Source organism: Dermacentor silvarum, chromosome 5, assembly GCF_013339745.2.
Source record: "Dermacentor silvarum isolate Dsil-2018 chromosome 5, BIME_Dsil_1.4, whole genome shotgun sequence".
NCBI classification, from domain to species: domain Eukaryota; kingdom Metazoa; phylum Arthropoda; class Arachnida; order Ixodida; family Ixodidae; genus Dermacentor; species Dermacentor silvarum.
In genome coordinates, this window is record NC_051158.1 from 57,474,882 (window position 1) to 57,497,295 (window position 22,414).

The 22,414-nt window shown below is 52.1% G+C and overlaps 1 long non-coding RNA gene across 1 annotated transcript in view; it reads right to left on the reverse strand.

Moving 5' to 3' along the window:
- The window catches only part of LOC125945360 (uncharacterized), a 69,928-nt gene that overhangs the window by 33,967 nt on the left and 13,547 nt on the right, over positions 1 to 22,414 (reverse strand). The window contains exon 3 of the long non-coding RNA XR_007466847.1: positions 12,574 to 12,753. This is a non-coding gene — a long non-coding RNA (uncharacterized LOC125945360). The remainder of the gene's footprint in view (positions 1 to 12,573; positions 12,754 to 22,414) is intronic.

Consider the following 22,414-nt stretch of genomic DNA (forward strand, 5'->3'; position numbering starts at 1 on the left):
TGCCGATTGCAACCACAACGTGAACTTTGTGGACCCCATCACGGGCGTTCACACGCAAAAAATGAAAGTTATTGTAAAAAAGTGAAGCGCCACCTCGTCAGCGATGGGTACAGGGTAACTGCACTGATGTTGGAGTCCCACCTGGGATGGATGTGGTGGCACTCAACGGCCACGTGCGCTGCAAAGACCCTCTCTTGCGTTTGTTAGAAACCACAGATCGCTCGGGCTGCCCAGTACAAAAAGTCTTTCCTGCGGTTGTTAGAAGCCATCGCTCGATGCTTGCCAGTATGAAGGTGGATCGCAAAGTAAAAGAAAATTAAGTGTAGTTTTCTGACCCTTGTATGAGTGCTTTCTTCCATTCCTGAGTGCTTACACGGTAAGCGCGCGGCAAACCACAGAAGCGCTAGCCGACGCTCACTTCGTCTCGCAGGTGGAGCAGCTGAGGTGCCTCGATGCGTGCGCGTGCATCGAGGCACCCTACTCGCAGCCTTTCTTTAGCGTGAGCAACGACCGATCTGTGAAAAGCCCAGTGTGGAAACCAGACGCACATCAATCTTTGCTCGGAAATAGGAGCGCAAGCACGTAGCGAGCCGCACCAATCCAATTCAGAGGAAAGAGAAAAAGAGTAACGAGCGATCTGTTGAAACCCCAGTGAGAAAACCAATCTCTGCTCGGAAATGCTAGCGCAAGCACGTAGAGAGCCACGTCAATCCAATGTAGAGGAAAAAAAGAGGAGGGCTAGCATCCCCTCGTGGTAAAACGCGAAACGTATTAAACTACAAATTAGTCTAATACACATTCACTGTACATCTTGTAAACTTTAAAATGCTTATAACCCACATTAATGTGACTAATATTATTGTACTAAATGCATTTAATATATAACTTGCTTATGCCTGTAATGCACTCGGTGGAACGACAAACAAGTGAAAGAAGGCACGACCATGCACCGACCGCATGATCGCGTGAGCCCCAGTTTGTCGACCGGCCATATGGCAACGCCCAAGGATTGATAGCCACCCAGAGTGAATCTAGATAAACCAATGAAACTGGAGGCGTGCCGACGGACAAACTTTGTCTTGTTACCATTTGTTCTTTCATCTGGGGTGTCACCAGAGCTCGTGAAGATACCGAGTTTCGCCAAACTCGGCGCATCCTGCATAGCACCCCTGGTCGAGTAGCGTGGTAAATCACTGCAACGTTTCAATATAAGTTCCTCTTATATATAAAAAAGCCCCCAGGGGGCCACGGAGTGTGGTAGCGCTCCACATGGGCTCCTGCTTTCACGCTATTTTCCATGATCCAAGGCTAGTAAAGTGCTTGGTTTTTGTGCTCACCGATTCAGCTAGTCTCAAGGAACGGACTGACACCTGCCACTAAGCAGTGAGTGGACATCTCCAACCGCAATCGAACTGTTGACATCTCGAGGCTGCAACCCTCAGTGCTAACCCTAACGCCGCGGTAGCCTGCCGAGTGCGTGGACACGCTCGGCTCGTGTCCGCGTGGCATGCGCACGGCGTCCGATTAAGAGCGTCGCGTGCCTACATCGACGAAGAAAGCGTCGAGGAAAACACCACCTGGTCTCCGCCGCCTACACTTTCGAGGAAAACAGATGGCTACCCAGCTACAAGAGGTACCGACAAGAATGCAAACCGATGGGACGGACGCGAATTCCGCAACGACATCGGCACGGCCCTACGATGCTAACAGCGGGAAAACAATCGAAAACCAACACATTGAATGGCTGCAAGTCGGATGCAAGAGAAAACAAGCATCGGAACCCATAAAAGCGCAAAACGAAATGCCGAAACAAGACCCTAAGCCCACACCGCAACCGTCAAAACAACGCAACCAGAAGATGCCACCTTTCCCAACCGACGACTTCAAGATTGTCTACAGGCCACAAGTCGGACTCGACTTATCGAAATGGAACCTAACCGCAGTCACCCACGCCATCGGAAGATCCAGCGGCCTCACGCAACAGGATTTCCACGATATCGTTCGAGTTCAGACGCAGAGGGTAGAAAACGTCATCATTGCGAGTACCGCCGACACTGAACGTGCAACCAAGCTCAAAAGCATAACGACCATCCAGTTAGGGGGCACCTTCTTCAAAGTGAACCCCCACGTGAGACATCCCGACGACGTAAGCAGAGGCGTCATCTACGGTCTCCTGCCAGGTACCAGTAGTGCCGAAATCGTAGCTGGCCTCAGAGTCGATTCGAGATACACAGTTCTCGGTGCACGCATGATCGGTCGATCTTCCACGGCCGTCATCACTTTCGACGGGCCACACGTCCCGTACTACATCACCTACCAAAGTGGGGACTATCGCTGTAAGCCCTATCGAAAGTCCGTGCAGTACTGCCGGACGTGTAGTGCCATTGGACATAGACAAGACATCTGCCCCAGTCCCAGAAAACACTTCTGCTACAAGTGCGGACAAGACGCTGTACTCGAGGATCACGAATGCCTACCTAAGTGCAAAATATGCGAAGAAGCACACGAGACCGCCGGAAAGGAGTGCAAGAAGAAGCTAAGACCCAACCCACCACCTTACCAAGTGAGACAACAACAACTTAACAAGGCAAAGTCCGAGACAGCCATTGGAATTTAAGCAGCGATGACGAATTTCTCAAGCTAGAGAGCCCGTCCACAAGCTCGTGCAGTGCACCGCGACGCCATGCCGGCCGAAGCAAGTCTAGGTCTAGGTCTAGGTCTGTCGTACCATCGAGGTCCAAGTCTGGCACGAGATCCCGTACGCGCTCCGTTCAACGAGTCAACTATGCTGCTGCAGCGCGGGGTTACTCTCACAACACGAGCACTTCGGATTTATCGACTGCAGACACCGCGGCACTCACGGCTCTGGAGAACATTGTTCGAAATCAGCAGAAGGCGCTGCAAAGCCTTCGCGACCAGATCCAAAGCCAAGGCGCCGTCATCGACAAGCTCACACAACTATGCCAAGAACAAGAAGAAATTATACACAAGCAGAACGACAACATTGAGAAGCTCACTCAATTATGCCAAGAACAGCAACTAGCTAAACAACAAGCCAAGAACCTCACGAAACAAGAAGTTGAAGCTGTCGTGGAGGAGAAGATTGTACACGTCATCGAAACGAAACTCGAGGCTCTAATCGAATCGAAGCTCACAGTGATAGTTGAGTCCAAGCTCGAAGCAATCTTACAAGCGAAATTGCAGCCAATCCATACCCAAATCGGCAACAAGTTCACGACACTCAGCCACACCATGGACACTCATACAGCCCAAATCAATGAGATGAAATCCCAGCTTACTAACTTCATAGCCCATGTCAAGAACAACTACATGAGCCACGCGGAACTTGAGGAAGGGCACGGAAGGAAGAAACGACGCCTTCCCGCTCGAACTCTCTTGAACGGGAGCACGTTAACGCACCTGCGACTCCTGTGGATGGCAAACTCTAACTGCAAAAGTCCCATTTCGCAATCGACTTTCCGCATCTGGCACTGGAACTGTAGATCCTACAGACCCCGCTTAGCAAATCTACAAGAATATCTAAAGACAAATCAACCAGACATCATCGCCCTCCAAGAGACCAACACCAAAAAAGTTAGGCTTCCAGGATACAACACCCTCACCATAACCACAAGAACCGCCATACTTCCCAAGAAGACAATTACGGCCCAAGAACACAGGATAGAAGACACCACGATTGAGAACACTATAGTGGAAATCATACCCGACCGCAAGTCGCACCAAAGCCTCTACGTGGCTAACGTATACAGCTCACCGCGAGACCAGCTCGCGGACTACGATCACTTCATCCGCGAACTCCGAAAATGCACAAGAGGCCACCGGCTCGTAGTCGTAGGGGACTTTAACGCCCCGCCCCGCACACGACCTGGGGCTATGCCACCACCACGAAGAAAGGCGCGAGAGTCCACGACGCCGCTCAGCAACACGGCCTCACGTTGTGGAACGATTCGCTCCAGCCTACGAGAGTCGGAAACAGCGTCTCAAGAGACACCAACCCCGACCTTACCTTTACGCGGGACGTGAAGAACGCGATCTGGACCTGTCTCCCAGACACCCACCCTTGGTAGTGACCACCACATCGTTCAACTCGACATCGAGCACGCACGTCGACCGGCCAGGACTGGCAGGGCAAGAATAACGGAATGGAATGCCTTCAGAACCGAGCTCGACGATCAAACTACCATATCGGACACCGACGCCTGGCTCAAACAGATCCTGGATACCGCCGAACGGTTCACAAAAATCATCCAACTTGATGACGATCACCCCGCCATAGACACCCACCTACTCCACCTCTGGGAGGCCAGAAGGGCCCTACTCAAGAGATGGAAGAGGCAGAAACTCAGCACGCAACTCAGGAAAAGAATCGCCCTATTGACAGAACAGTCGCAGGAATATGCTGAACAGTTAGCCAGAAACAACTGGCGCGCCTTCTGCGATAAGCTTCAGGGCACGCTGAGTACCAAGAAAACGTGGCACCTGCTGCGCGCTCTCCTCGACGAAGGCCCCACCAAGACGCAGCAACGGCAACACATCCGTCGATTAGCACACAACTACGACGGCTCGGAGGAAGACCTACTCCGCGAACTATGCAACAAGCTCCGCGGTCCCTCTGAACCAGCGACAACCCCGCCACTCAAAGAATATGAAGGCAGACCCAAAGCTGACTTGGACCGGCCCTTCACACCAGCAGAGCTCCAAGCAGCCATCTCCAAGCTCACGAGAAACACGAGCCCAGGCAAGAACAGCATAGTGAACAAGCACCTACGACAGCTGCCCCAACAGGCCTTGACGGCTCTCCTCCGGTGTTACAACGAGCGCTGGGACAAAGGAGAGCTGCCGGCCGCGTGGAAGCACTCGGAAGTGCTCAAGATACCAAAGCCCAACAAGCCCACAGCTCTCGAGAACCTGAGACCAATCTCTCTCACTTCGTGCGTTGGTAAGCTGTTTGAGCATATGGTCCACGACCGGCTCTCATCGCACCTCGAAGACAATGGGCACTATCCAGACACCATGCTCGGCTTGCGCAACACCATGTTCGGCTTCCGCCAGCTTCTTTCTACGCAAGACGTCTTTCTTCTCTTAAAGGACGACCTGATTGACCACCTCAGCAAGAATACCAAGTCGTGCGTCCTTGCCATCGACGTGAAGGGCGCATTTGACAATGTCAGCCACAAAGCGATACTGCAAAACCTCGAGGAGACCGCCTGCGGTTCAAAGACCTACGGCTATGTCCGTAACTTCCTCACCGGCCGGACGGCCACTGTGGGGATATCCAACTTACGCAGTAAGGAATTCAAGCTGCCGAACAGGGGAACGCCGCAAGGCTCCGTCGTGTCGCCCCTCCTATTCAACGTAGCACTCCTCAAACTCCCCCTACTTCTCGAAAACATCCCAGGCCTGCGTCACGCCTTCTACGCGGATGACATCACGCTCTGGACGCGAGGAACGAGCACCGGAGAGCAAGAACGTTGCCTTCAAGAAGCGGTTGATGTTATCGAGCACTACCTTGATAGCTGCTGCCTCCACTGCGCACCTGAGAAATCGGAGCTACTCGTACTCAAGGCACGCACGAGGGGTAGACCTCCCACCTGCGAAGCTCCAGACCCATGCGCCACGCTCAACGGGATCCAAATACCGAAGGTCACCTCGCTTCGAGTACTAGGCTTGCACCTCCACCGAGATGGATCAGGAGTCGCCACGCTCCCACGGCTCCAACGCACAATCTCCCAACTCACACACCTCGTAAGGAGAGTAGCCAATCGACGCAGTGGCCTCATGGAGCAAGACACCCTCAGAGTCGTTCAAGCTCTAATGACCAGCATAACCAGAATAACCAGCGTACCAGAATAACGTACGCAACCCCGTACCTGGCTCTCAAGAATTGCGAAGTCGACAAGCTCAATGTCATCATCCGCAAAGCTACGAAGCTCGCCATGGGTCTACCACCCGTGGCATCTACAACCCGACTTCTCAAAATGGGTGCTCATAACACCTGGCAAGAGCTGGTGGAAGCCCAGAAAATCAACCAACTCGAGAGGCTGGAGCTCACGCCGACGGGCAGATCGGTCCTTGCGCGCCTCGGCTACGGAGAACGCTACATCGCCGACGCGGACCGCAAGGTTAAGATACCGCCATGCTTAAGAGAATCCTTGAACATCGACAAACTACCGCGCAACATGCATCCCGAGCATCATCGGGGACACCGGCTCGCTCGAGTCGACGCCATCCGAAGACGCCACAAACACGATCCAGATGCTCGCTACGTAGATGCGTCCAAATACCCGGGAAGAACCGTTTACGCCCTGAGTGTGGTTGACTCTAGAGGCAAAGAACTGGCATCCGCCACAGTCAGGGTGCGGAACTCGGAGACAGCGGAAGAAGCAGCGATCGCCCTCGCCACCACCACGAGCACGAATGCGGTCGCAGTCTTCACGGACTCCCAATCCGCAGTACGCAATTACACGAGAGGCCGAATATCGGTGGAAGCAGTCAAAATTCTGCAGAAAAGAAGCACTCCGCTCCCTTACACCTGCGTCACGTGGGTACCAGGGCACGAGGGGCTCGAGGGAAACGAAGCGGCACACGCCGCGGCCCGCGATCACGTCAACCGGGCCTCTCTCGCCGCCTCGCGAGACCCCCGACCACCTGGTGACGCAGCGGAAGCGGAGACAATACCCCCCACGTATAACGCCATCCTCCAACACTACCGACTGGGACGCAGGGTGTACCCGCCACCTCATCCAAAACTGACGAAAGAGGAAAGTACCGCATTCCGAAGACTGCAGAGCAATACGTACACCCATGGGATCTTCATGCATGGCATCCACCCGACACTACACACCTATGACTGCCCGATCTGCGCCGTGCCAAACACTCTGGCTCATTTGCTACTCGAGTGCCCGTGGCGCCCCGAAGATGCCGTTACCAAACATACAACGTCCGAAGACGTGAACCTTCTCGCCGAGACGTGGGAGGCCAAGATCTCCACCCCAGCCCTGGACGAACAACGACGTCTTGTCGCCAGAGCCCGGGATGCTATCGCGGCCAGAGGATTCCTGGAATGAGGGACCCTCCCACCTAGAGTGATCCACAGCTCAAACGCTCGGGAACACCGTCTCGAAAATTAAAGTTTATTTCATCATCATCCTCTTATATATCTCTGTTTACTTGTGTTAACGCAATTACATCACGTGCAACCCATTCACATGTAACGCTAGTAAGACAGGTTCGCTCACCGAGTGGAAGGGGCGGTGATTTTTTAAGTCTGCATAACACGCTCATTTTCTCGTTATACATGCTTAATATGCGTGCTTTAGTTTTGCGGCTTGTCCACATCGTGAAACTGGCACTAAAACCCATAAAAACATCAAATAACCTTCCGACTGAGGGAAACGGCTCGTTTTCCCAGTCCACGCTAGCAGGCTCCAGTCTCGGCTGGCCGCGCCCAAGGGCGCCCAGTCGCAGCCCGCGCGTCCCTTGTGGTACTGCTCGCGCGTCCATGCCTTCTTCATCCCCGCTTGGCTCTGATGCCGCGAATCGTGTTGGCGTTCCCACACTGCCCCTCCCTCTGTGAAGGCGTTGACGGCACTGGCCCACGGTTGCTGGCAGCGACGACATGACCCTCCTACCGGCGGGCGAACCTTGTAGATTACGCACCGAACGAGGATCGGCTGAGCCGGCAACATCCGAGTCGCCAATTTCTTCCAGGAACCCGCAGGGCCTAAACCTGGCTGGCTTCCAGGATGGACTCCTCGCGAAGATTGGGCAGACCAGGTGGTGCAGGCTCGGAGTTGAGGTCTTGCAGGAATCTAAAGGCCCTAAATCGTCCCCTGATGCACAACTGGTCTCGCTTGCCTGTCCAACCTCGTTCTGACGAGTGCATCACCAAATCGCCGGAAAGAGCGACCATACCACAGAGACCATACCGTACCGCAGCAACCAGGTCACAGGAGACGAAGATCGCAGATGATCCTGATCGTCGCTCGAATGGTGCCGCCGTCGCTACCGTTGGAAACTGGCCTCGAGCACCCGAAATCTCACCGGAACACTGGACACCGCTCACGACTTCCTCTCGAACCGTCTGTGTAGAACCATGCGCTGCAGCGCGGAGGGATGGAGCCGCTCTTGAAGTGGTGTCGGCACCATCGTGCTCATGACGTCTTCTACGCCGGCGGTGCCCTTCTCGAACGGCGGTGCCGGGAGCTGCAGCAGCGCGTAGGAGACCACGCCGTCGCCATGTCCCACGCCAGGCTCGATGACGCCGACGAAGGAAGGACCGGCGGAAGCACTCGCCACCGAACACCAGAGGTGCAGCTCGCATCGCGGAAATGGTGACGCACAAGGCCGGGGTAGGAATCGCTATTGGCTGTGGAACGGGCGCCGTCAGCCTTCCCAACGACCATGGTCCATCCCTGAACGCAGCCGGGCCCGACGTTACGGGTGCCAATAAGGGAAACGGCTCGATACCGCAGTCCACGCCAGCAGGCTCCAGTCTCGGCCAGCCGCGCCCAAGGGCGCCCAGCCGCAGCTCGCGCGTCCCCCGTGCCACTGCTCGCGCTTCCGTCTTCTTCTTTGCCCACATTTGGCTCTGATACTGCTAATCCAGTCGGAGTTCCCACAAGGTATACTCTGAGACACTGAAAAGATTTCGCAAAATTTTCAATGCAGTGAACCAAGTGTTTCCTCCAAGATCATCACAAACCACGGTCTCACGAGAAAGTGGGCATCTTCTCGATGACCACTCGTTACCACATGCACATGACGCGCCATCCTACTTCTCTAGTCAAAAGACCACAACTCTAAATATAAAAATTCTATATTACAGCGAAGCTATACAGGGTGTTTCAGCGAACACTTTCAAAATTTATTTAAGGTTGCCTGTGGCAGATAGCCCAATTATAGTTAATGAGGTGGTCTACTCGAAGAGGCGGATATTACTTGCACAAAAAACCGAAATGCATAATTGACTAATTGCAAAAAATTTACTAATTAAGTTTTTAACTAATTACCTGATGTCCCATATTGCAAATTACAAATTGTAGCCGCGAAGTTCGCAAGGCGGATCCACTTAGAATTAATTCTCAAGATGACACCAGTTTTGAGATATTAATTCCCGAACTTTGCGGAGAAATGCATGGGCGTTCGAGTTAATTTTGTGCTTCAATGCATAAAGCGACGTTTGGTTAAGAACCTAACTAGAACGACAATGCATTTCTCCGCAAAGTTCGAGAATTAATATCTAGAAACTGGTGTCATCTCGAGATTTCGTTCCAAGTGGATCCGCTTTGCGTACTCCACGGCTACAATTTGTAAATTGCAATATGGGCCATCAGGTAATTAGTTAAAAACATAATACGTGAATTTTTGTAATTAGTCGATTCTGCATTTCAATTTCTTGTGCAAGTAATGTCCGCCTTTTCGAGTAGACCAGCTCCTGAACTAGGATTGTGCTATCTGCCACAGGCCACCTTTAAGAATTTTTGAAAGTGTTCGCTGAAACACCCTGTATATAGCTAGGTTCTGGCGGATCGCATCCGCGGACAAAACGACGCGTAGAACAATTAGAAAAAGTCACAGGCTGGCGCGGCACACGCAGCACAGTCACAGTGTAAGCTGGTGGAGTGGCTCAAGAGTAGCTCCAATTTCGGCACCACGCACAACAGGGTCTTCACGGCAAAGTCTCTTCGCCTCGTTTTGACGAGAACGATCTCAACTGTCCGCCCGGCGTTGAAGGCGAGCGCGGCTTGTAATGCTCTCTGCATAGCAGTCTGCTGAGCCCGATGATGCCTGGTTGTAGCTGGGCACTAGCTCTAGGATTTGCTTCTTCAGCAGCAGTTCATACCTTGCGAGGAGACGCCATAACGTGTACCGAAGAGGTATCCAGAATACGTGGCGGACATCTCACATCCCTTGACCCGTGGCACAGTACGTTGTCGTTGTTGTTGATCGTGATGAGGATTGTTTATTGGAATCTTCCAAATTGGCTGGTGACAAATAGTCACCTAGCCTGCTTAAGTTAACCAGGTCCAGTTACGTGCAGCATGCAACTGCTATATGCAACTTACATGTCGGGCACAATACGTTTGCAGGAAGCGTTTATAGCGCATTTTTCTGGTACCTGATAGCAAGCACATGCGTGGCTCAGTGGTAAAGTATCCGACTCCCGCGCGGCCCGCCTGGGTTTCAACCCGGCGGGGACTGGGTACTTTTTTTTCGCATTTCTGCCGATAGCGGTTACGGTCACCGGCATCGGTAGCGGAGACGGCGGCGCACACCGTCGCGAACAAAAACGGCTATAGGAATGAGCCCATAACAGCTTACGCTGTAAAAAGTGGGCCGATCCTTGTGATCATGCAGAAAGGGTTCAAGCTCAATGGCGTGTGCCCCTGTCATGTAGGCCGACCCTTGTGATTGTTCACATATGGTCCAAGCTCAAGGTAACGTGCCGCTGTGGGCTTGGGGACATGTAACGTGCCCCTGAACCACCCTTGTCACACGTGGGACCCAAAGAGACAAAAACAATGCGGTCGTAGCGATGAACGCTGTTGCCCAAAAGCTGGTCTATGACGATGCGTGTCGAAACGTCAGTTCTAAAACGTAATAGTCTACCAACCAATAGTTATGTATCATTCTCTCTTGTCATAGCCATTTCCCTTGCGACGTCATCAGTTGCCCCTTGGACTGGGTATGGGTAAGACTTGTGTCGCTCGTTCCAAAGAGGAAGAGTGCGCTGTCAAAGAGCGCGGCGCTCTCAACAGCGCGAATTGATGCGAAAGCGACGAGAACCCGGACGCGCAGTGGCCCAACGTGCTGCGTCCGATGGTGCAAGGTTGTGTGAATCTAGTCGCCTAAACTCACTTTCACTCGCACATACAGCATACGGTGCGCGGCGACGCAACGAAGTTATGTCTGTTGTCTTTTCAACCACTTAACATAGCCACCAAATAAAAGAAAAGAAAAATGAGCGCAGCTTGCACTAATGGTGCAAGGCTGGAGCAAACAGCGGAGCTTGTGATCGACCAAGCGAAAGCCATGGTCACTATCCCGACGACGCTGGATACTCAAACACAGACTCTCGTGTTCTCGTTCTCGAAACTCGGGATCTTCGACTCGACGACGCCCTTCTCGGCAGCAGCTTCGGCACGGTATTCCGGATCGGTTCGCCGCCATCGCGCAGATTCTCGCTTGGCCGCACGACGCGCTTCAAGACTCGGCCTGGCGAAGCGTTGACACGTCGAGGCGAAGCGAGGCATATGTGGTTGCTAGGCGACGCGAAGTGCCGTCATGGCTAGACGGAGCAGGGCCGCAGTCGTAGCAGCTCGGCGCGGTGGTGCGGAGCGGCGGCGAAGCGAGGTGCAGCTGTGCCATGTGGTTGCTAGGCAACGCACGGTGACGTCATCGCCAGGCACAGTTTTTGGTCTACGCTATACGGGCCAACCTCCGGCTTAAACAGCTTCGCTTTTAAAATAAATTATAATTAAAGAAAACCAACATCTTCGCTGGTCTGTCATCGTCACGTAGTGGAAGGGCTCTGAATGTTTTATTTTAAGAAAATTCATGACCCATTCCACCATGGGAAGGTAGATGACCAGCAAAGCTGTTTAGCGCACGACACAGATGTAACACAGAATTTTGAACGAAGGTACGAACATATTTATTTTCCTGATTGGTGGTCATCATGACGATAGGTCCGCACACGCATTCGCGTATCTCCTCTGTTATTAAATCTTAAACATTGAATGGCTCATATCGCCTTAAGAAAGTGCTCATACGCTCGTAAACGCGGCTACCCATTACGACCATAAAAGTGAAATTATACGCTGGAATGATGGGCGGCAACGGACCCATTTGTGTAAAACGACGACGACGAACACGTGAGCAGTGGCGCGAGCGCGTTCCCGGCGGTTGCGTCTTGGAGCGCCAACGAGACAACGACGCTAGAGCCATTGCTGATGATGATAGTTTTTTGCACAACGCTACCAGTTGGGGAAGAAGACGATCCCGAGGGGCGCTAACAAGCCAGCTTTGATAGACGACGTTGCTCCAGTGATTGCTGATGATGATAGTTCTTCCGCGCGGACGGCACAAAACCCGATCTCCTAGCCATAGAGAGCTTTGCTGTAAAACTATATTTAGCCTACTTCGTGAAACGGGTCCTGACTCGGATTACTGTTTCAGAAAATAAAAGTTGATTTCTCTTTATGACACATTTATGACACAGTTATGAAAGCGCCTTATTTGACTGCTCTGCAGTGTAATGCATGGTTTGATTTCCACCAAACAAAACTTTGACATTTCATTTTGTACTTTTGCGTGCAAGGTTTCACGCAACACGCGCAGAAAAAATATCAAAAAGGAAACAACCTCGAAAAGGGTTTACAGCAGTAAAATTCTTCTAGAGCCCGATGGTGCATATTATTACGAAGGTAATGATCGCTAGACATAAAGTTGCATGAATTTTAAGTTCCAGCCTCAAATTACGCTTGAGTTGATGGGAAAGATATACAGCATATGTAATTTTGTATACCAGCTTAACATTCAGTCACTTACCGCACTGTGCTATAGGTACACATTTTTTGTTCTTTGCACGAGCGAAACCAGCTTTGCACCCACACCTTATATTTCGCTGCCTTTTGCACGGCCAGTTTTCGGGATCGGCATCATTACAATATACTTGTGGAACGAAGGCAGCTCCATGGCATATCACTGGACTTGTATTTTCCGGGCATGCTGAGCAAGAAAGAAATTGAATAAACGTAGAAATTCAATGGAGAGTAGAAAAAAATTACCAGGTCGTAAAATACAGGAGCCGACTACAAATGCTAGTAGTATTAGCATTAGAAGCGCTATAGCGTTGTATAAATTGATTGTTAAAAGAGTTGGTGCCCGAAGGAAATCACAGTAATCCTCACAAAAAAGTAGCTTCGCCCGAAAGGCGAAGCATGGATTGCAATAGCAAATAGGCAGGCTATACGAAGTAAGCATAATAGTTTCATCGGCTGCGTAAATTCGTAAATATTCGCATAATAACTAAATTAACAAGCATGGTGTTAAGCGCGCACAGTCAAACATCAACACATCTTACTCGACGACCACGCACACTCGCAGTGAAAATGCTGGAGTGAGAAGCCGCGGCGGCATCCGCGAGCGAATTGATCGTCGTGCTGCCTCTCGCTTCAACTCAAACTGAGAGGCGAGAACGCAGCGCAGACGAACATATGAGCCCTTGTAGCACATAAACTCTCTACTCATTCCCCATCGCTTTCTAGATAGGACCCGCTCGTCTGACATCATTATCGCAGATATCTTTCAATATGAGACCAGCGTGGCTGCTCTCAGCCATGCCATACGCAGCCCCCGCCGGGGTGGAACGCCCCCCGGTGTCTTGCGAGCGATGCAAGACGGCATGCTTCCTCCACGACTTCCTCCCGTGCGTGCGCGAGTTCAAACAACCATCCTCGGTTTACCCTCGCACGCTTTCACTCGCACCGACAGCATACGAGGGCAGGAGTCTTGCGTCGCTGGCAGAGGTCACAAGCCGCAACGTACTGCCGCACAGAACGGTAGAGACCAAGCCAAAAGAAGCGCCTACGGATGCGATCATACGTGCGTGACACGCCTAGGTGTCCGGCCGTCGGTGCATCGTGAAGCTGGCGCAAAACAGCAGAGCGAAGATGCGCGGGAACAACAAGCAAGAGCTCAGCGCCGTCAGGCCGGGCGTTGTACCGGTGTAAGGTGTCGTTGTGGAGCACAGACATCCGTAGGGAAGTGTCAGGGTGTGGTGACTTGAGACCGTCTATAACAGGCCGAAAAGATGCGTCGCGGCGCTGTTCGTCAGCTATGTGGACGAAGTCTGTAATGGCCAGAACAAAGGTGTCAGGTTCATCTTCCAGTGTATCAAGGGGATCGACCGGGTATCGTGACAAGCAGTCAGCGTCTTGGTGAAGCCGTCCAGATTTGTAGAAAACAGAAAATGAGTACTCTTGCAAGCGGAGTGCCCAACGGCCAAGGCGACCATTGGGGTCCTTGAGCGAAGAAAGCCAGCAAAGCGCATGATGGTCTGTAATAACTGAAAAGTACCTGCCATAAAGGTACGGGCGGAATCTTGCGATGGCCCAGACGAGAGCTAAGCACTCGCGTTCCGTGATCGAGTAATTTTGCTCCAACGGCGACAGAAGGCGGCTTGCATAGGCGACCACGCGGTGGAGGCCGTGCTGCTGTTGTGCAAGGACGGCGCCTATACCGTGGCCACTGGCGTCGGCACGAACGTCCGTGCTGGCTGACGATTCGAAATGTGCTAGAACAGGTGGGTTCATTAGGATGGCAAAGAGCGATGAAAAGGCGTCCGCATGGTCACGACCCCAAGTGAAGACGACGTCCTAGTTGAGTAGGCCAGTTAGAGGGCGGGCCACTTCTGCGAAGTTCTGGACAAAACGACGGAAGTACGAGCACAGGCCAAGAAAACTTCGGACGTCCTTGGCCGACCGTGGAGTAGGGAACTTACTAACCGCGCGGACTTTGTCAGGATCTGGCTGCACGCCTGCATCGTCAACAAGGTGGCCGAGTATGCAGATTTGACGGTGCCCAAAGCGACATTTCGACGAGTTAAGCTGAAGATGAGCACGGCGAAAAACATCAAGGACGGTGGACAGGCGAGTGAGATGGTTTTCAAACGTAGTCGAAAAAACGATAACATCGTCCAGGTAGCAAAGGCATATGGACCACTTCATGCCTCGAAGAAGAGAGTCCATCATGCGCTCGAAAGTAGCAGGGGTGTTACATAGGCCAAAAGGCATCCCTTTAAATTGGTAGAGGCCATCAGGAGTCACGAAGGCAGTTTTCTCGCGGTCTTGGTCGTCCACAGCGATTTGCCAGTATCCTGAGCGCAGGTCGATGGAAGAGAAATATCTGGCGCCGTGCAAGCAGTCCAGTGCGTCATCAATACGCGGGAGAGGATACACATCCTTCTTGGTAATCTGGTTGAGGTGGCGGTAGTCTACACAAAATCTCCAGCTATTGTCCTTCTTTTTCACAACTCCGACGGGAGAGGCCCAAGGACTGCATGAGGGTTCAATTATGCCTTTGCCCAGCATTCTCTCCACTTCCTGTTGGATGACAGCACGCTCCGGAGCTGACACACGGTAAGGCTGTCAGTGAATAGGACTCGCATCGCCGGTATGAATGCGATGGGTGACGACGGAAGTCTGGCCCAAAGGACGGTCGCCAAAGTCAAAGATATCCTGGTAGGAAACCAGCACGCGGCCAAGGGCAGCGGACTGTGCCGGAGCGAGGTCTCCTGATATCATGCGGGCGAAGTGGTCGCAGGACGGACCTGACTGCAATGACGGCGGTGAAAAATCCAGTGGAGGTTCTGGGGTCAGGGCGGAAACCGTGTGGCCGGCCAATGGGGTCAGATGAGCGAGTGATATGCCGCGAGGAAGAACTTGCGTCGTGTAGCCAAAATTGAGGATGGGAAAGGAGGTGCCGTTGTTTGTAACTATCACCACCGTATAGGGGAGCGCGACGTTCCGTGTCATGGCGACCTCAGGAATAGGGAAGCAACGTAGTCGCCGTCGGGTAGGGGCGGAAAGGCTGAAAGCTGGACTTAAATTGCGGCTTGCGGAGACAATCGTAGAAACTCGACGGAGCGTAGGCGGGGTGGGCCGGCATCGACGTTGTCGGAGCACGAAGGAGGTTCTAGCCGGAGAAGGCCCGCAGAGCAGTCGATAAGGGCAGCGTGTGTGGACAGATAGTCCATTCCCAAGATGAGGTCATAGGGGCACTGTTATAGAACAGCAAAAAGAACAGATGTGTGGTGACCAGAAATGGTGATGCGTGCAGTGCGCATTCCAAGTACGGCAGGTGTACGCCCGTCGGCTACTCGGACGGGAGGTGAAGTCGCAGGCGTCAGGACTTTCTGGAGGCGGCGCCGGAGGCTCGAGCTCATTACAGAAATTTGTGCGCCGGTATCAACAAGAGCGGTAACTGCCACACCATCAACCAAAACTTCACGAAGGTTGCATCGGGTATGAGGGACAATCAGAGGATTATCAGGCCGGGTCGTAAATGCAGCGTCACCTCCGGGGGCTGCACTGACTAGTTTTCCGATAGGCGGTCAAAGGGAGACCGAGAGCGGCGAGGTTCGGGCGAGCAGGACTGACGGCGCTGGGGCGATGGTGAGCGGCTGATCCGGCTTTCCCTAGGAGGACGTTCAGCACTGCACGGTCCGGGCGATTGTAACTGTTTGGTCGATAGGACGTGGGCCAGGGGCTGCGGCAATGGCGGGCGATGTGTCCAATCCGAGAGCACGTGAAGCAGATGGGCCGGTCATCAGGTGTGCGCCAATCGGCTGGATTTCGATAACGTGGCCTGAAGGTCGTGTTCGGTCTTGCTGCAGCGACGACAGGGGCGACCGGGTTGGTAGTAGCATGACCGTTATCAAAGGTGGGTAAAATTCCCATATCCGCGACCTCTTGGCGAACCACGGCCTGAATTAGCGAAATTGGAGCCAGGTTGTTGCTTTGCATACGGTCATGAGGGGTAACGGGTGCCATGGCCTCGAGTTCTCGACGTACGATCCTGGTCACGTTTTCTGGAGCTTGCGCTTGCCGAAGCGTGGCTAAACCTTCGCATGTGGACGTGGCAGCCGTATTGGGAAGTCGGTCGAAGCGGTGAGTGATACGTTGACTTTTGGGCAGCTCAAAACTACGACATTCAGCGATGACCGACTCCACTGTAGAGCAGTTCTTACACAGTAGAAGATTGAATGCGTCATCGGTTATGCCTTTCAGTACGTGGCCCACTTTTTCCGCTTCAGGCATGTCCTTGTCAACCTTGTGACACAGAGACAACACGTGCTGAATATACGAGATGTACGGCTCTGTGGACGTCTGAGCACAAAGTGTGAGCTCCTGCTTGGCCGCTTGTTGTCGTCCGATAGGTCTCCCAAATAGATCGCGTAATTTCTGCTTACAGACGTCCCGACTTGTCAGATCTGCCTCATGCGTCTCGAACCAGAGTAGCGCAGTGCCCCGCAAATAGAAGATGAGATTCGCAAGCATTATCGTCGGGTCCCACTTGTTAGTGTGGCTGACGCGCTCATACATTTACAGCCATTCATCGACGTCCACGCCGCCTGTGCCGTTGAATGTCCCGGGGTCACGAGGGTGCAAGAGAATGACCGGTGACGGGCGTTGCTCGCACTGGGTCGCTTGGTCGGTCATTGTGGTGGCAGCAACGCGCCGTCCGCTGCGAAGATCCAGTTCCCGGTGTTGTAGCGAGCGTACCCCGCACGTCCACCAAAGATCTTAGGGGGAGAAAATATATACAATGGATATATATTTACAAGGTAAGGCGCACAACGCTACAGCAATCGTTCAGGAGAGCGCGTGCACACCAGAAAGCCACGCCATCGTCGTCGTTGTCGTCCAACACCGACCACAGGATCGCCGCTCGTGACAATATATACAGTAAAAATTACGTATCGTTAAAAATTGATACTATGCCATCTTTTAAGGAAAGTAATTTCCTTGACGACACTTGGAGCATTAGGTGGGCGCCAACGGGTCTTTGCTGGTCTCCAATAAACCTCTTTGATGCCAACTTGGGTCCCTGGGTATGTGCCAGTTGGTGTGTGGAGCTCGTGAACGTGTCCGACGCCAACTTCAGTAATTAGGAATGTTCCACTGGGAATGTGCGCCCCTACAACTACAAAAAATACCTTAAGTTTCTCCGTTGCTGAGCGCAATCAAACTCACGTCACAAGTGTTCCTCAAGGACACCAACGCAACGCATTTTCAGTGAATGTCTTTCATGCGAACGCTTTCATGAGCAGCGCAATGAATGCACTTGGTATGTGCCGTTCTTCAATAAACGTTTGAAATATTGTTGGAGGAAGACGACGAAGCGATTCTTGTACACATCATTGTTTTAGTCTCTCTGGAATATTTACATTTTCACCGGTTTCTGTTGGGAGACTCCGCTCCCTTTTTCGGCGATGGAAGTGGAATCCCTCGAGCAGCGTCCAGACCTGCCAGCGTCTGCGGGAGCTACTCCAAGGAAGAGGAACTGCCTTCGGAGCGAAGCTGACAGCGATGACACCGAGCTGTACTCTCCCTCGAGCGATGCCACTTCGGACGATGAAGGCTTCGAGTTCTACTCACGACGGAAAGTGGAAAGACGAAATGTCCGCGGGTGCTCCGCATCAAGTAAGTCGACTGTGACTCCTACTCCGAGAGCTCCGGAGCATACAATTATCTTTGTGCGAGACAGCTACGGGAAATCTCAACAAGCTCAACAGACAGGCCATCTCTCTTTCCCTGGTGGCTCTCGCTCCAGCGGAGATAAAAGACGTAATTAACCGCAAGAACATCCTCGCTATCGATGTTACTAACCGAAGTGCCTGGGATCCGTTGGTGAAGACTACACAGTTAGATATGTTGTCTTCCCGTCGGTTATATAGGCACAAGTCGTAGGAGAAGAGGGATGATTTTATGGAAAAATAAAATGTTACATGGCCACACAAGCTGACTTTGCCACACAGGCGAACTACCACGAGCATAGGAAAAAATAGAAATAAAATAGGAAAAAATAGGAAAAAATAGGAAAAAAAGGAAAAGGAAAAAATAGCAAATAGCAAAAAGCAAAAATAGGAAATAGCAAAAAGGAATAGGAAAAAATAGGAAAAAAATCAGAACACACAATCTCGTAGTCACAACACACAGTCCCCTAGTCACGCCGGTAAAGTGCGTTTACGTTGCGGACGTTGCATTACTGAGGTTTCTTCTTCCTCTTCCTCGGCTTCTTCCGTTGGTTCCTGTTGCGGCGGTCCGTGATGCGCGAGGTCTTCTCTCCTATCTGCGACACCTCTATACCTTGCTCCTTGAGCGTGGCCTCCATGCGGGCTCATACAATCTTCTGTGCCTTAGTGAACAGCGGTCCCTCGGCCTTGGCACGCTCCCGCCACTCCGTCTCTTTCTGTTTGCGTTCCTTGCGCGCCTGCTCGTGCTTCAGCTTCTCCTCTCGCAGCCTTTCAGCTTCCTCATCGGCTTTGATCTTCTCCACCGATTCCGAGCACTGGGCTGCTTCTTCCTTTAGTGCTGTAGCTTCGTCTGCCTTTACGATTCCTTCCTCCGACGCTACCGCTTTGTATTTGGTTACTTCTGGAACGCTTTCTTGCGGTTCAATTGCGAAAGGGCTTTCGTCCTGAGTAGCCGGTTATGGAGCGCTGGACACTTCAGAGTCACCGGGTGACTCCTTCGACGGCTCTTCTGCAGTGACGTCGCGAACTAGCGTGGTTTCTTCCTGTTGTCCTTTTCGAATAATAGCCTGACTGCCACTCGAAGAGCACATTGGCACAGTGATCTCCTCTTTTCATGCAAGCATTACATCACGACCACTGTGTCTACAGACTACAGGACTTGTCACAGAGTGATCAGTGGACAAAGAGATCCAGTTCACTATATCTACCTGAAGCACAGACTCTTCCTGAGCCCTCACTCTCAGTTCAGGTTGCTGTTGCAACAACTCCGAATGAGCAAAGGGACAATCATTTCGATGGTAGAAACGGAATGTGCTTCCCACCTTAGCATAAGTGACGTAGGGCAACTCTGTCAATGTTCTGCTCTCCAACATGTCAAAACTTTGTGCATCGTCTGGAACAACTATGACACGTATGCTCCTTGCGTCAGCGCCGTCTATGTTGATCTTTGCCCTGCAATGACCGATGCTTCTTGTCACTGGAACGTGCTTACTGCCAAAACCGTAGAAAGGAGCACACTCCTGCACAATCTCCATGCCGCACCATGCTGCCGCCGACGCACGCAGCAAACAACCAGAACTGCCGGTGTCGATGATCCCATCCATAGCGAAGTCATCGTTGAGAATTACTTCTTTAAAAGCAATACAATGGCACTCTCGATGCAAGGAAGCGCTTCTACGACGTTGGACTCGGTACGCGGCAACAACTTGCAGTTGCGTTGCGTATGGTCTGTAGCCTGATAAAGTCGGCACTTCAGCGGTCACTTAGCTTCTGTACAGTCATGGGCTATATGTCCATAGACATTGCAGGTATAACATTTACGCTCACCAAGTTGGTTGACGCGGGGCAATTCCAACCGTCCGTCTGTTACCCGGAACGCATCGGTGGTAATCTCTCTTGCTGCAGTAGTGGGCAGGCTGCGCTACACATCCGATGTCGAGACGTGTTTTCGGTGGCCCGCTCGAAAGAGTTCCCGCCGTTTTCGTTCGAAGCGTTCAAACTCGAGGATGTCGTGAAGGAAATCGTCCTCCTCGCCATGCGTCCTTCCTAATAGCATGGTGCAGAGCTCGCGAGATCTCAGACCCGTGAGAACTTGCTCTCGTCTATCGCGAAAGTCAAAGTTAACTTCACTGCAAAGCCGCACCTTAGAATGTAAGCGGTCGTGCCGAATGTAGAAGTAAGCGGTCGTGCTTTCATTTCGATGTTGCAAGCACTCTTGCATCCTAGGCCATTGTTCCGCTACTCGGGTATGACTCACGAACGTGCGACAAAAACGTTCCTCGAACTCGTCCCACGACGTGATTCGAGAAGTCCTTGCCGATACTAGTCTTTCGCAGCTCCAACCAAATGGGATTGTGATGTCTCCAGCGTATACGCAACGGGCCATCCGTGAAGTCTCGACGTTCGTCGTATATTGTAGATCCACTCACGTAGCGCAGAAGCATCCTCGGAGCGTCCCGTAAAACTTCTAACGTTGGCGCTGGTTGAGGCTGCTTCAGTCGTTCAAAAAATGGCGTCAAAATCCTGTCCTTTTCTTGTACGGCTTGGAGGAGGTCGCGAGCCGTGATCGCGTCACTGTGGCTATCGTCCGGGTGTCCTCCGCCATTGTGGTTCACTTTTTCTGCCGAGTGTTTCATTAGGGTTAGCAAAACCACATTCTGGCTTCGGTGGCGACTGGAATACTGGATGGAATCCCACTTCTGAATTACGTTGGCTTCCCGTCGGTGATGCAGGCACAAGTCGTAGAAGAAGAGGGGTAATTTAATGGAAGAATAATATGTTACATGGCCACAGAGGCTGACTTTGCCACACAGGCGAGCACTAGCCACACAGGCAAACTCCCACGAGCATAGACAGGTCTTCTTTTTTCACCGACCAGGCAGCAGCTGCTACGTGGGTCCCAAACTTCAGTTAAGCCCACTAGTGCACTACACGAAGAGCGCTTCCCGAGGGAGGGCGCTAGCAATATGCCAACAGATAACATCAAACTGCACTGCCTCATTCCACAGAGCTTGGAACCCTCTGCAGGTGTGGTTTACAACATCGATGTTTCAATCAGTTTTGATCGTAACAGTGGCAGACAGCATTGCCATAATAAAAACTCGTCGTATAGACAAATCAACTTGCGTGAAGCTCATGTTGAAAGGTGATTGCCTGCCATCGCACGTGAAAGTCGACCATTTTCACCATGCTGCATGATATATCGTGCCCAAGCTCCTACAGTACCGGAATTGTGAGGGAATCGGACACGTGTGTGCTGTCTCTAAGAACCCAGGCATGTGTTCACGCTGTTCCGAGTCACATACCTCTGAACCTTGCCGTGCGACGGACTTCAAGTGGTCCAACTGCAAGGCTGTGTACGATGCGACTTCAAAAGATTGCCCGTTCCAGAAAAATGAACAGAGGATATTGAGGCAGATGGTTAGAGACCATTCGACACAAAATCAAGCCGCGACTAAAGTGAGGTGCCGACGTTCCCGGCACCGCAGGCCAAGAAAGCACACGCGTATTTCTAAGAAAGTGCACAATCCGGCAAAGACTGGTCATCAACCACTGACGTCACGCATTACCGGCGCAGGGTAGAGAGGGACGCTCGCCATCGCTGATTCAAGTGAAGCACGGCCACCACTACCAAAGCCACTCCAACTTGAAGAACCACGCGACACGACTCGTCCACCAAAAACGAAACATTTGACAAGTCGCAAGGATACCCTTTCACCCCCTTGCTTGCCTGCAAACAACTAGGCCGCATACGAGTTTTAGCCGTCTCCTGACCACCCTCACGGAGCATCGCTACCATCGAATTACGTCCCAGCAGCATTGCCTTATATGCCACTGTGGTCTCTACATTCACCTCAAATATGCCTTACCATTCCAGGCATCACAAAGAAGGCACAAATGTCGTCAGCAGCATTGAAGCTGGCAGCGTTATTGCTACTCCATGAGGTCCACAGTTACCGATTAAATGTTTACACCGATGGGTCGGTCATGCACTCCAGTTCAGCAGCTGCAGTGCTTGTCCCAGCAAAACCTACAGTGATAAAATTCAGGAGATAGCACATGACATCAACGACGGCTGTCGAACTTGCAGCTCTGCGTGCAGCAATTCAATTGAACGACCAGGAAATACTC